The sequence below is a fragment of the Pezoporus occidentalis genome, unplaced genomic scaffold (genome assembly GCF_034315485.1).
Source record: "Pezoporus occidentalis ecotype Australia unplaced genomic scaffold, CSIRO_AGI_Poc_V1 ctg70, whole genome shotgun sequence".
NCBI lineage: Eukaryota > Metazoa > Chordata > Aves > Psittaciformes > Psittacidae > Pezoporus > Pezoporus occidentalis.
Window position 1 is genome coordinate 3,947,205 of NW_026916053.1, and position 14,252 is coordinate 3,961,456.

Below are 14,252 nucleotides of genomic sequence, written 5' to 3' on the forward strand. Positions count from 1 at the left end.
AAAAGGGTTACTCTACATTTTAGATCAAAAAAGCATTTACATTTTAAGAACAAAAAACTTCAAACCGGCCCTTTTCAAAAATAACCTCTACTCCCCTGACATCCGGATCTGAAAGCCTGAAGAGAAGCTTCCCAAATGTGATGAGGATTAGATGAGTGAGACATTGCATTTCAAAGGGAAAATGGCACTTCAAAGACGGCTCCAGCCCGATATTGAAGTACCCACCCAGGAGGGCTCCTGCCTGCAGGGTTGGACAAGGCAGAGGCGGTCGCTGCTGCTGGGAGTGCTGAGGGAGAAGGTGGGAAGGGCAAGAGGCATCCCTAAGTCTTTCTGAAGGTAGTCGGGGTCTCGATTGGGCTAATACAGCTTTGGGAAGCACATCTGCTTCTACTGGGTAATGGTGCTGGTTGGAAAGTCACTGCTTTGTCCTGTGCTGCTAAATTGTCATCGTGTCTTTAACCAACCCCAGAAACTGATTAAATAATGAGCTAAGAACATCTTATGCCTCCCTTCCTGGCCGTTTCCAGGAGGTCTTGGGTGAAGCATCCTTTACCTTGCTGTTACCTTGCCAGTGTATAAAGGATGGCTGACTCCATCAGAAGCACAGGCTGATCCCTCGGTCCATCATGTGATGAGGACACTGTTTCCCTCCAGCAGACCAGATGTTGTCTCAATTTATGGGCTACAGGAGAAACTACATTAAAACTTACTCATAAAAGCCAATAGTTTCACCAAGTGAAGATAATTTATACTACTATCCATACTAAAATATGACCCTTTTATTGCACCAGAGTGCTGAACATCCCCAGTATCTCTTTAGCCTTATTGGAGAGGATGCAGAGAGATCTGAGTCCCTGACACTCAAGAGCACTAATTGAGCACACCCTGGACCTTGGCATGGGCCAAACCCTTCCAGACCCCCCCAGTATGCCTATGGGTATAGCTGGAAACTGGACACACATGTATGCACCAAACTGGACTTAGTGGCTGTGCTGCAAAAGAAGGAGATGCAGAAAAAAACAGGTTTGGAGCAAAGTGGACTGGGATGGCGAGGTACCATCTGCCAAATCCCTTTTGCTGCTCTAAGGGAATAAAGGGAGGAAACAAGTGGAGGAGAAGTTGGGGGAGGGAAAACGTGTGAATCATTCAGGGTGTCCAAGTATGGTAATTAATGTTAATAACATTAAATAATTTAAATGGACAAGCAATATTTTATATTATATTTCTTTGGCATTTTTACTGGTGTCACACGGAGTTTGTCCTTGTGTCCTGGATCAGTACGATCCCATTCACCGCGAGTAAAACCAGGGTGACTTTGGGGTGAGGGGTTGTTTTAAAGATCATCTGTCTTTTTCTGTTTCCCAAAGTGAAATTCCAGGTATGACATTCCCACCCAGGTGAGAACACAAATTGTACAGACACAAATGATGTATTTACGTCGCAACAGCAGTTATTCTGTGCAGCTGCAGGAAGGTAAGTCACGTTTCTGCTCACCACAAAGGCTTATGTGTGTACATTTTGCTGTTACACTTGCTCAGACACTGAAAACAACACATTTTACTTGTATTTTCACCTTTAGGAGCTACATCCGTTCAAGACCCCCTGGGTTTGGTTTCACAACCTGTGCTAAAGTCGCGACCAAGCTGGAGGGGAAAGTGCCATCACATCGTGTGTCATAAAAAGCCTTTGGTTTTAAGATGCTGCTGGTGTGCTCAGCTGTGTATAAACACAGAGAGCAGGTTTGCCTCCTGAATAAGGCTGCTTGAAAAATCATATCTCAATTTTTAAAGGGAAAATGGCTCCATGGGTAAATAAACCTTGGTAGCACATAGAACAGCAGAAGATGATCTGGCTTTTGTAAAACTAAGAATTAACCCCCCTTGTTTTCCAGTTATTTTAACGCTGGCTGGATTCCCCTCAGTGGAAAACCCCCTAATGAGTCTTCACTCTCTTCAATCTAATAAAAACAAATCCTGATGTAGGGTCAGTCTTGATAGACTAAACCCAAATATACTGAGCATGAAATGCCTGGATTGTCCCAGCCTTATCCCCTTTCTTGCTGTAAGGCAGAGAGATGCTCGGGGTGTTTTTAGATGCAGCTCTTTCAACTCTAGAAAATTCCAGCAGCAGCTGGAAAATACAGTCAAATCCCTGTTCAGCTCCAATGTAGACAGGGGAAAAGGAACCTGGCTGGTGTCTGGGGAACATTTTGGCTACAATTTCCCTTTTTATTTGTATCCACAACAAGAAAGTCCAACCCAGATGAGACCCATCCTGTGCAGAGCAGAGTTTGGTCCTGACTTATGGTGACTGTGATTCAGATCTGATGATCACAAGACCACAGAATGATTAGGGTTGGAAGGGACCTTAAAGCTCACCCAGTTCCATCCACCCTGCCACAGGCAGGGACACCTTCCACTAGAGCAGGTTGCTCCAAGCCCTGTCCAGCCTGGCCTTGAGTACTGTGAGGGATGGGCATGATGATGATGCTTCTCCCGCCTAGAAGAGTCTACCATTAGTCTGCCCATTAAGTGCAACTCATTAAGCTAATTGCTATTGCTGCAGGAAGGCCCCCCAACAGTTCTTACACCCAGGCAGAGGACATCAACATCCTGATCTGTGGCTGATGCCAAAGCTGGCTTTGGAGTCAGGCCAGTGCTGCTCTATGCTTACCTCTGCATTGGAAGAGCATCATGACAGAGGAAAGACAGACCTACCCTATTTATAGGTTTAGGTGAAATCCAGACATCCTTGCGACTGGGAACCTGTATCAATGCCTGACCTTGCCCTGCATTCCCTCTGTTGTACAGCTCCAGGAGGGCAGCCAACTTGTCCCTTTTTTCCTCTGCTCTTTTTATTCCTCATACCTTGTTTGTTGTGTACCAGAAGTCACCCCCTCATTTCCAAATCAAACATCTTCTTCCTTTCTGCTCCCGGAAATTAAAACGTGGCAAGGTCTTCCTTTTTAGTTTTGGTTTGGTTTTGAACAGCGAGATTAAAAGTTGTTTGAAGAAGAATGTTTTCCTAAGTTTTAGCTGACATTCAATTTTAATGACTTTTAAAACAAAGTAACTATTAACTGTGCATCGTTTTATAGTTGCCTGATGTCTGACAGGTGTTTTTGCCCATGTGGGAAACAGATGCTAATAACATTTTCCCTAATAGCTCATAAATAATAAGCATTTAACATTTTCCTTTGTATACTGCTCTGTCAATAGCCAATTTACTTTTCAGAAGCCACAACGTTTTCCTGTCAATCAGTTTTAGCCTCCGGCACTTTTTGGTGATTAGAAACCCCTTAGAGAGTGAGAACTCCAAATTAGTTTTAAATAAAAAATAAGAATATTCATGCTGTTGAACATCTAAAGGTAAAAAAAAAAAATAGATCTGGGTACATAAATATCACTGGTGGGGTATTAATACTTTATAGAAATAGAGTGACCAGCTGCTCTCGGGAGAGATGCAGCAAAGGCAAGCACATGACACAAAGGAAGGGATGTGCGCTGGAGAAAACAACTTTTTGCTTTAGAAATGAAGTCATTTAGGGGTTTGCTGCAAATCTGGAACTTTAAGAGAGCTTTATCACCTTCTAGTTTGGAAAATAAGCAGCAAACGTAGCACTTGGTGCCCACAACGGTGCCTCATCCCTTCGATGTACCCTGGATCTAGTCCTGACATTTTGTCTCTTTCCAGAAAGGAAAAGGGGGGAAGCCAAAACCTTTCTCTCTGAGGGAGAGCAGATGCAGAGCTGGGAAGTCTGCAGTGATAGGCACCAAAACCAGAAGGTGCCTGGAGGACCACAGATACCACAGGGAACAGGGACTGGCTCTCCAGGCAGATGTCTCTGCTGGTTCATCCCTGCAGAATCCCTCCCTTCTCTACGGTCACAAGGAGTGTCAGGTAAGGGTCCAGGTATCTCCTCCCTGACCTTTTAGGCTTCCCTGTAACATCTATGCACCTCCCAGGTAAAAACAGTTTTAATAAACTCTATTTAAATCACCTTTTCCCCCTTCAATTATCACCATAAACAGCACTTTGGAAGAGAGAAGAACCTGGTGCTTCAGGATTCAAACCTATTTTGGGTGGTGGTGCACCAACTTTGCGTACCTGACTTTATCACATCTGCATTTCAGGGGTTGTTGGACCTTCAGCAGAGTTCTGGTCACCACTGGAGACAGGATACCGATGTGGATGGAGCTTGGCTCTGACATAGCTTGCCCTTTTCTGCATGAATGAGCTGAAACTCCTTGATTTTACTGTTCATTTGCCTTACATCGTCACATTGGATTGTAATATGCAGCTCTTCCACCAAATTTATCTTCTCGTTCATTTTTCAAGAGCAACGGTGTGATGCAGCGTTCACCAGTCAGTACAAAAGGCAGCAATTTTATTCTAAGGAAAAGTGGCCTCATTTATTCTAACATATTGACCTGAAACGCTGTGGCACACTGACGTATCTGCAGCCTCACTGAATACCATTAAACCCCAACGGGTCTTAGTTAATCAGATGTAAACATGAATAATGCAGTGACATAAAATGCAGGTATCACATACATCCAAGACAAAGGGTCAGACAGTGGGTTGGTCCTTCTGGTTCATTTTTCTTCTTGAATGAAGGAAAAGGAAACTTTTGCCCTCAAATGAAGTGATTCTTCAGTCTCTGCCATCAAACATGACAATGGTGACACGATCCACGTTACTTTATTCCTTCGTGAGCTCATTTTGTAACAGCAGCAGCGTCACATCAACTCCCTTTTGACAGCAACAAAATGGTTAATGGCAGTGTTAAATGACTACCCTTGGATTTAGCATTAGCACTGAGGTGAGGAAGCCTCGATTTCTCTAAGCAATTCAGGCTGCCTGGTTGCCCATGCAAAAGGCAAACATGCCTAATGTTTCAATTCACATGTGGCAGCTTCCTAATAATAGGGGTGTTAATTGAGAGTAGAATAGCTCTAGCAGGTGAGTAACAATTAGCTGACTCTCCTGCTTTTACAAAACCATGGCATATCCATGCAGAGCGGGCTGGAAATCACTTTTGCATATCTGATTTTTACAGCTAAAATAGGGTTGTTCTGGAAGCTAAAGGTCCTCTGGTACCAGGCTGGGGCATTGCGTTAGCACTCATTGCCTCGTAAGAGTCCCAGTGAAGAGCCCTGTCACTGCTCAACAGTTGTTTCGCTCAACACCTTCTGTTCAATTCTCAACTTGACAATGTCCTTCCGGGAGGATTTGCTAGGGATAGCTGGATGAAAGGTGGATGCTTGGCATAGCTGGGATCGTAACTCCTTGCCATGGTCTGAGTGCTTGATGGGGCACCAAAACCTATGAGCAGCTTGAAGACTTGCTCTCCAGATGGCGTTGGGTGGGAATTGCCACTGCTGAGTAGCTCAGTGTTAAATGTGAGAGGTTTGAAAGAAACCTGAAAGACTCATGACACTTTTCTGTCTATTATTTTCATTCATTCACTCCTTAGTAATCTTCTCCCACCCATCCCCACCAGTCCCAAACCCTTTGTTAGTGCTGCTCAGGCTTCCACATGGGAAGAGGTCAAGCCAGCCTCTTCAACAGCTTGAAAACAAGGGAGAAGCTCTTCAAACCCACACACATCCTTAAGAGACTTTCTCTTACACATCCAAATGGAGAGGAATCGGGACAATCCCAATGAACTCCATCGATGTCTTTAAACACAACTCTTAACATCCCTGCACTACTCAGGAATAATGCCTCGGTTGGGTCTTCTCTCTTCCTTTTTATTTGGGCTTACTACACACCAAACAGCAAACTGCCCCGAACAGCTACCTTGTTAGCTTTCCCTCTCTGAGCAGTTGGGTTGGAACATATGCCATTAGACCCGATGTCCCCAGTTAAAACCCCTGTCACATCACTAAATATTTTAGCAAATAGGAAATTTTTTAACCACGCGGCCAGATGTCCACGCTGACATAGTGCTTAAGGCGTTTGACTGATAAAAAGCCAGGGCTCTTGGTAAGTGGGGATTTAAAAACATGTCCTGAGGCAAGAGTGTGATATTAAAAACATCCTGGGCTCTTTTGTATGGAGATTTGCATACGTTGAGGTTTTAAAGAGAGTGTCCATCTGTCACTGAGCATTCTCCCAATACAACAAAGCATGGATAAATATTTTGAACCACAGTCACTTTTCAGCAGGCACCAGCAAGGAGGCAGAATGGTTTCAGCTGGGATATCCATCGCTTTGTGCAATAAAAGGAGCTGTAGTTTCACTTGGAAGTGGTGTTTAATATTTATGAGGATGACAGCCCTGTACAATTACAGAACTGCAACCTGGCCCCTGAGTGATTCCATAAAAAGTAGCAGCCAGCCAGAGAGAAAAATAACCCTAAAGCTTTTGTTCTGGAAAGTTTGGTTGCTGGATGTAGTGAGGTACCACGATTGTGCTTCAGGAACTGTGGCACCCGCTTGCAGTGCTCATGGAGGCAGTCCTGCTCCAGCGAGAAGTGGTGGAAAGAGTCCTGCCAGCTTTATTGAGCTCTGGACCAAGCTGGGTGCAGCTGAATTGTCACCCAAGTGGATGAAATTCACTGTTTTTAGTGTACATGGTGGGAAGAAAGGGTCAAAAATACAACTGGCTGCAGTCCTGTTCTGGTCTATTGCGTCAGTGATGGGTTAAGACAATATTCTCTTTTAGGGCTCAGTCTGGGGTGTGGGAAAAGATACAGAGGAAGCAAGGATGGGGATGAAGATGTTCTATACTATACTATACTATACTATACTATACTATACTATACTATACTATACTATACTATACCTATGTCTAGAACCATACTAGAAGGCTCAATGCATGGGAGGTATTTTACAGAAGGAAGACGCAAGCATCACTCAGTGCCTTTAGGAGCTGGCAGTCTCACTCAGAGAGGACAGAGAGTGACATTCCTGAATTTCAAGTTTTCCACATCAAGAACATGCATGAGGGAGTGCTAACTCTTCCAGCACAAGCAATAGCCAGGAAAACAAATGGGGATGTTAAAACCTTTAGGGATAGTCCCAGTCCCTTTTGTAGTTAGGTCGAACCGGCTTGGCTGGGCTTTATTCAATGACCAGAGCTGGCTTGGGTACACCAGTCCTGTAGCCCATGCAGCTGAAGAAGAGCTGAAAGACTTTTATTGATCATTTAAGTACCTGTTGGTTGGTGCATCCTTCATCCAGCACCGACTGCCTGGGCAACATGCACATCGTGCTTGTATCAGGCAGAGCCTCACCTCAGCAAGCCAGCGGAGCAATGCCAAGGCATGCTGGCTCTGGCTTTTGCCAATGGCTATGCCATAGAAATTAAATGCCAAATCCTTTTCTTTTAATATAGCAAATTAGAGTCAATTAGGCTACTGGTGTGAGCTGGGCACACCAGCGCTGGGGTAAAGACAAAACAGTGCTGCACGCCTTCAACAAGCAGAGATGAATTACTCTGTTATCCCCCCCCTCAATAATTCAAGTTAAGGGAAGAAGCACTAGCTTGGGAGGAGAAGCATTCCAGAGAGAAAAAATCAGCTCTCACTGAATATCCCATCTCCTCAAAGCTTGCTTATTGCCAGCTCCCTAATTTATGTAAACCGGTCGTCAGAGCTGAATTAAAACCTACAATTAGCAATCCAGGAGGGCACGGCTGTAATGCAGACAGATGTGCCACTTACAAATATTTACATAAAGCTTGTAGGATAACCAGCACTCCCCGAGGAGCCGTCAAGCAAGGCTCCAGGCACGCTAGTGCAGCCCAAGCACAGCAGCATGGCTCAGAGCTGGCTTTGGGGTGATACCCACCCACCCAGCCTGGCTGCCTCAGACCGCAGGGCACAACCATAGTGTGGATTTGCTACCACAGACACAGCTTCAGCACTTGAGGCCAAAAAGTGCCAAAAGCCAAAGAAGCTATCGAGAACCTCAATGTTTTCTGGCCTTTTTCTCAGAGGAATGTTCAAGGAAGTGAAGTGTTCAAGGCCAGGTTGGACACAGGGGCTTGGAGCAAGCTGCTCTAGTGGAAGGTGTCCCTGCCCGTGACAGGGATTGGAACTGGATGGGCTTTAAGGTCCCTTCCAACCAAAACCAGTCTGGGATGCTATGGTTCTATGGGATAGGAGAAGATGTTCTGCAGCCAGAGTGAATTTGCTTTAAGCTGCTCAGAAAAGCTCAAAAGCATCTTTACAGAGAGCAGCTTGGCTCAGTAGTTAGAGCAGGCGGAACGGAACCTGTGTTTTGGTGGCCATGCAAAGGGCTCGTAGGTGCTTCTCCATTCGCTTTGTTGCTTGTAAAGGCCAATTCAATCTAATAATTTCTTCCTGGAAAGAATTTAGAGATTCATTTGCACTGTTAAATACTTGGGATTATTGACCAGACTAGAAACCTTCCACTGAGCCCTGGCTTCCACTTTTGCTTTAACCAGCTGGTGTCAGCAATGTGCTTTTGTTAGAAAATGTGAAGAAGCTTGGGGAAAAGTTGTAATTTGCAAAGACCCATTACTGTTATGGTGCAAAATCCAAACCTGATTATACACAGCCTTAGTCATTCTCCAGTGCAACTCAGACATGAAGGAAATCCCTGTGAATGGGTGCTGGGTTCCACTTCTTGACCTCTCTCCGGTCCATCCCCTATTTATCTCCCAAATCTAATGCAAGAGATAAACTACCTCTGGAAAGCAGCACCTTCAAAAGCTGTAATTTAGGGCTTTATCTCCAATTGCAGATTGCTTGAAAGGAATTGTGTAGGTGGAGTTGGGATGCCAGGAGAGGTCTTTCTCAGGAGGATTTAGGAACCCTGAACAAACACATCCATGGGAGTGTTTTAAAGCTGGGGAAAACATTTGCAACAGACAGTTATAAAACAGGGCCATTTCACACAGACTGTCACAGAAGACAGTCATGATGCTTGAAATCCACAGCAAAACCAGTCACTGAAACTATCTCTAATAGAGCTCTGGTAGAACCAGTAAAAACTATTTACAGATGTCAGTTTATGGAGGTAAGCTTTCTATGAAGACCACCACCCCCCCCACTACTGCTAATCACCATTTTCCACCTTTCCAGTTCACATTTAATGTAAAGACATTTCAGCCTGGAGAATAAAACCAAGATTTTGAAGGCATTTCTTTGCTATTCCCTTGCTCCTCTCATCACATGCAGTATTTCCTGCCCCATTACTGGTAGCCAACACCTCCTCCGGCACTGATGTGTTCCAAAATGACTGCAAAACCCCATGAATTTCTCTCAAATATTTATAGGAACACCCCGAATATTCACAGCAATGGATGAAAGAAGTTCGAGGACCAGATTTGCTGTTTATCAGCAAAACACAGGATAAAGAGCAAAGTGGTTGCCCTGTTTGGTTTCTATTCCATCTGCAACTTGCTCAGAACTTTCCACATTTGAAGAGACTTTCATTTTAAAGTGGAAGTGATTTACACCAGGCTTGATTCATGGGCTGGCCTTGGTGGCTGGAATATTCCAGCAATGGGTTTGCTTTGTTTCAGCACAATAGAAGTTGAAAAAAAAAAAAGAATACTGTAGATGAATTTTATTATTGCAGCTTTTATATGGGACATGAAAGCGGACTAGTTTAATACAAAGTCATTACTGCAGTTAAAACCATTAAGTTAATTAATATGGACATTTATTACTACCGATAAAAGATAATACCAGGGGATTTATAGAAACAATATATCTGTATATTCTTCCTCCTAAAGGCTCCGAGACGACAGGACTTTCATAGGGGCGGAATATATTGTAATGGCACCTGTTACTGCACTGAAGGTAGGTCAAGGGGAACACTTGCAGGAGAGTCATTAAGATAACCCCGGCCCCGAGAGCACCAGGGCTTGCAGAATAAATCCTTCAACCTTCATAATTAGAACACATTGAAAGAAGCAGAAAGTCCCTTGGTCCTGCCAAGCCTGGAGCGGTAGAGAGAGAGTTGTCAATGTAACTTATTTCTTTTATCAGGAGCAACCCCTCCACTGCCCAGTGTGGAGTGTCAAGCACAAAGATAATCTTGTACTCGGTGTTTCAGCTCGAGAAAAGCCAGCAAAGCCTCAGCTTTCACCCTTTCCACCTCCCCAGGTCTTTGGAGCTGAAAAACCTCAAGATGTCCCTGACTGCTCTTGGTCATTTCCTTGTACTGATGCGGATAACAGTTGGGAGACGTGGTAATTTAATAAAGCTTTGCAAATGGAGACAACTGCAGAGTGTGATAGAGGGGCTCTATCAATCACGGTAATGACAGACATTAGCAGAATGCCAAGTGTTTTGGTCTCAACAGATCTGTCACCGGTTTGCAGGCGGCAGTTGTAAGTACAGGTCTGTGCAACGGCCGCTCTAATTTAGTGCTGTCTGCAAAGCTGTCATTTTGAGAGAAGATTTATTGGGCTGATAGATGTGATTTATGTCAGATGGTTTCAGCTTTGCTAGCTTGTGTGCGACAATAGTAGTTAACAAGCAATTAAAATCTTTGGTCCATTGTGCTGGAAGCTACAGGATGGTTCCCCGGAGCCATCATTCAGCATTAGCCCTTCTTAAAAATCCTCATTTTGGAGGCTGGGGGGAATTTCAGGGACTGCCTTCCCTGGCATAGAGAGTTCCTTTCTCTACTTAAACTCTTAGACTCACAAACTGGCTTGGGTTGAAGGAACCCTAAAGCTCATCCAGCTCCAACCGCTGCCACAGGCAGGGACCCCTTCCACTAGAGCAGCTTGCTCCAAGCCCCTGTGTCCAAGCTGGCCTTGAGCACTGCCAGGGATGGGGCAGCCACAGCTTCGCTGGGCACCCTGTGCCAGCGCCTCAGCACCCTCACAGGGAAGAGCTTCTGCCTAAGAGCTCAGCTCAGTCTCCCCTCTGGCAGGTTAAAGCCATTCCCCTTGTTCTATCACTTCAGGCCCTTGTAAAAAGTCCATCTCCAGACTTCTTGCTAATTCCCTTAAAGTACTGGAAGGCAGCAATAAGATTTCTCCAATGTAAATCTGTTCTTAGGAAGCGTATTTTTAATTCTGATTTTCTCTAGGCCCACTTGTTCCATGGTTATGCTGTGGAAGTCTTTAGGTGATGAGAGATGTCAACCACTTATGTGTCTGCTCCTGCATTCACATAGCACTGGTCTGCAACCAGCGGGCAGCACCAGTAGATATAACAACCCAAATTAAACATCACCTCGTCTTGCAGCTAAACTCAGGTGGCCTGTGCATGCTTGCTATGGCCCCCTAAACCAGAAAAGCCCCTCCAGGGCTCCTGTCCCTTGCTGCTTTCTACTCTCTGCTCTGCCAGGCTGGTCCTGGTGACCCTCTTGGCAATGCTCACACACTGATAGTGCTGCTGTTGGACCTGTCCTGGGAGCAACCAGGCAAAATCCTGGTGTAACTACACCTGGATACGAATAATAAATATGAATAATAAATAAATTACCAATAATAAATAATAATAAACCTGAATTTGGGTAGATCGTTTCAGGCAGCGTTCTCCGCGCTGTACTTGTGTTCCCACTGCCGTCATCCCAACACCGTGCTCCATCCTTCCCATGGCTGTGGCTGTCAGGAGCTGCAGATGCTGATAAGCAGTAGCAACCCTCCCCACCAGTCCCAGAGCCTGCATCAGGGAGAGGGGCTGAAGTCAAACTGCTCTGACTGAAGCATGGCCAACACCGCTGTACACCAGCTGCACCGGACTCTTCTAAACCAGACAGGACTTTGGAGACAATTAGCCTCATTGCATAGCACAGCGGCTCTGCCGTGAATGATGCAGGCTTAATCACTAATGGCAGGGTTGGCTTTTTACTTGTGCCCTATTACAACCGTGAGCCATGTTAGATACACACCTTAGTGGGTATTTTCACCCACTGAACCCTGCAATCCTTTTTGCCCCTTTCTTTTTATGGTCTTGGAGGTAGTATTTAAGAGATCTGATTTTTCCCCCCATTATGAAATGACTATGGGAAGCTGCACCAGAGTTTTCTTTCGCTAATACCTGTCACGTGCTTAAATCTCCATTTCCTGTGTTTTACTCACAAACTTCTGTTCACATTAGAAATAAAATATTTGTGTTTCTTCACTTTCCAACCTGTTCAAATCACAGGGAGATTTTACAGACAAGTGCAGCCATCAGGAAACACTGCATCCCACTTCTTAAGCAATAACCAGAGCTTTTGTGTATTTTCCAGCACGTTGCCCTGCGGGGACAGTGTTTATATATTGCAGGTGAATATTTAGTGCCAAAAACCCCCACAAAGCTCTCCCCCTAACCCTTATTCCTGCTATTAGTCACTTACAGTCTGCATGCAGAGAGCCTTGACCAGGGGAAAGTGCTACAGGAGGGTAAACTCCAGTGATGGGTTTAGTCCAGGTTTTTTGCTGCAGCCCGTCTTTACTAGACTCAGCCAGGCTTGTTTGGTATTTACAATTTCCCGGGCTGCTTTTCCTTCTCCCACCACCCCAGAGGCTGGATCCTCCTTTCCCCCGCCCCCAAGCAATAAGCCAGGATACCCTGGGGCATCAGTTAATGAGGCATCTGGATCCTTTAAATCCATTTAAAATGTTGAATGGATTCTTCCTTTTCAAGCCAAAATCTATATCCAGCCTCTTGGCTCATCCTTTTTTTTTTACCATGGGGCTGCATTGTCTCGTCCTTTTCACACACAACCTGGGTGTGAAGACCCAAGCAAATCCGGGATTACAGTCAGCATCCCTACGCAGTCCGTGGCACTGAGCCTATCTCACACAGCAGGCTGGGAAGAGGGCATATGTTTGCTTAAGGTAAAGCTAAAAACCCCTAAGGAACTAAACAAACCCTCTGGAAAAACTTCTGCTGAGCAAAGGTGATCTGAACTGACATCGAGAATTGTTTGATTTACAGTAACAGGGAGATAATATTTTGCTAAGCCTCCCTCTAATACAATGTGTGTCATTTTAAATTTCCCATTACACCGAGCAATCTAATAAATAAATGCCCCGGCTGCAATAAACATGAATCATTCAGTGCAGAGAAGCTCTGGGCAGCCCTGTAACACAGACCTTCCTAATGGCCTTTGGAAGTCACCGATTAATTTGACTTTCAGCTGACTGGCTCTGAAGCAGAGGAGCCTGGCTACTGCCAGACAAGTGCCTGTAAGATGCTGGGTCAAAGTCTGCAGAGATTTAGTGACAAATCAGATTTACAAATTAGGGATGTGCCGCTCTGTAAAGGATGCAGCTCAAGCCCGGTGATTAGCAAGGACATGGTCAAATCGAATTGGCTCCTGGGGTTTTCCAGGGTCTTTTTTTCAGTGCTGGAAAACAAAAGGAGTTGTTTTACCTGCTGCAGCGATGAAAGCCGCCTTCTGAGAACAAGAAACAAGTTCCTATTATTTGTCCCCTAATTTCGGCTCTTAATCTTTCATTGGATTATGTGCACGTGAAGGCATTTTAGCTACCTCCTGCCCTCCTGCCAATATTTGTTAGAATTTGGGATGGAATTTAATATGAGTAACATCAGGAGAAACAGGTCAGGGTTTCAGATTAACACCAATAACCATAATGAGAACAGATGCTTATATCCATCTGGAATGTAGATTTAATATGTTAAATTCATAGCTCAGCCCATGAAATGCAATCATCAGATGTTTACTGGTCCCAATTTAATGAGCGATTCTGGATTAAAGAGGGGCCAAACAACAGGCCACCAATCTATATTAAATCTCTGCAAAATGAAAATTGCAAAGATTTACTTAGGGTCATTACACAAGGAAATTTAATCACAACCTCATCCATAATGTCACATCGTCATCAGACTGATAATTGAAATGCCATGTGAGGGATTATGAATAACCCTCTGTTTATGAAGATAGCTTTCTGATTATCTCTATGTCCTGTGAGTAACATGAAATATGATTTGTATTAGTGTACATGGTCCTTGCCTGAAAGAAACCCACTGGGGGTCCGCAGAAAACATCCGATTTCTTTTACCTTTACTATTAGTGACAGGAGATGTTGTTAAGTGACATTATTGCCACAGCTTTAAAGCTGCACAGTAAGGTGAAGCTTTGCATACAGACCCGTGCTGTGTTCTGTGGCAGCACAGGGAGACATTGCTTGCAGTATCCCTGCAGCTGTGCGGGTGCTATAAAGTATTCAGCCCATGATTTTAGTAAGCAAACATTGATTTATCTAGACTCAATATTAATATTTCAGATCGTATGCTCTCTGGGGCAAGAAATGTATCTTCCAGTGTTTACCAAACGCTTAGTGCATTTGGGATGTTAATGAGA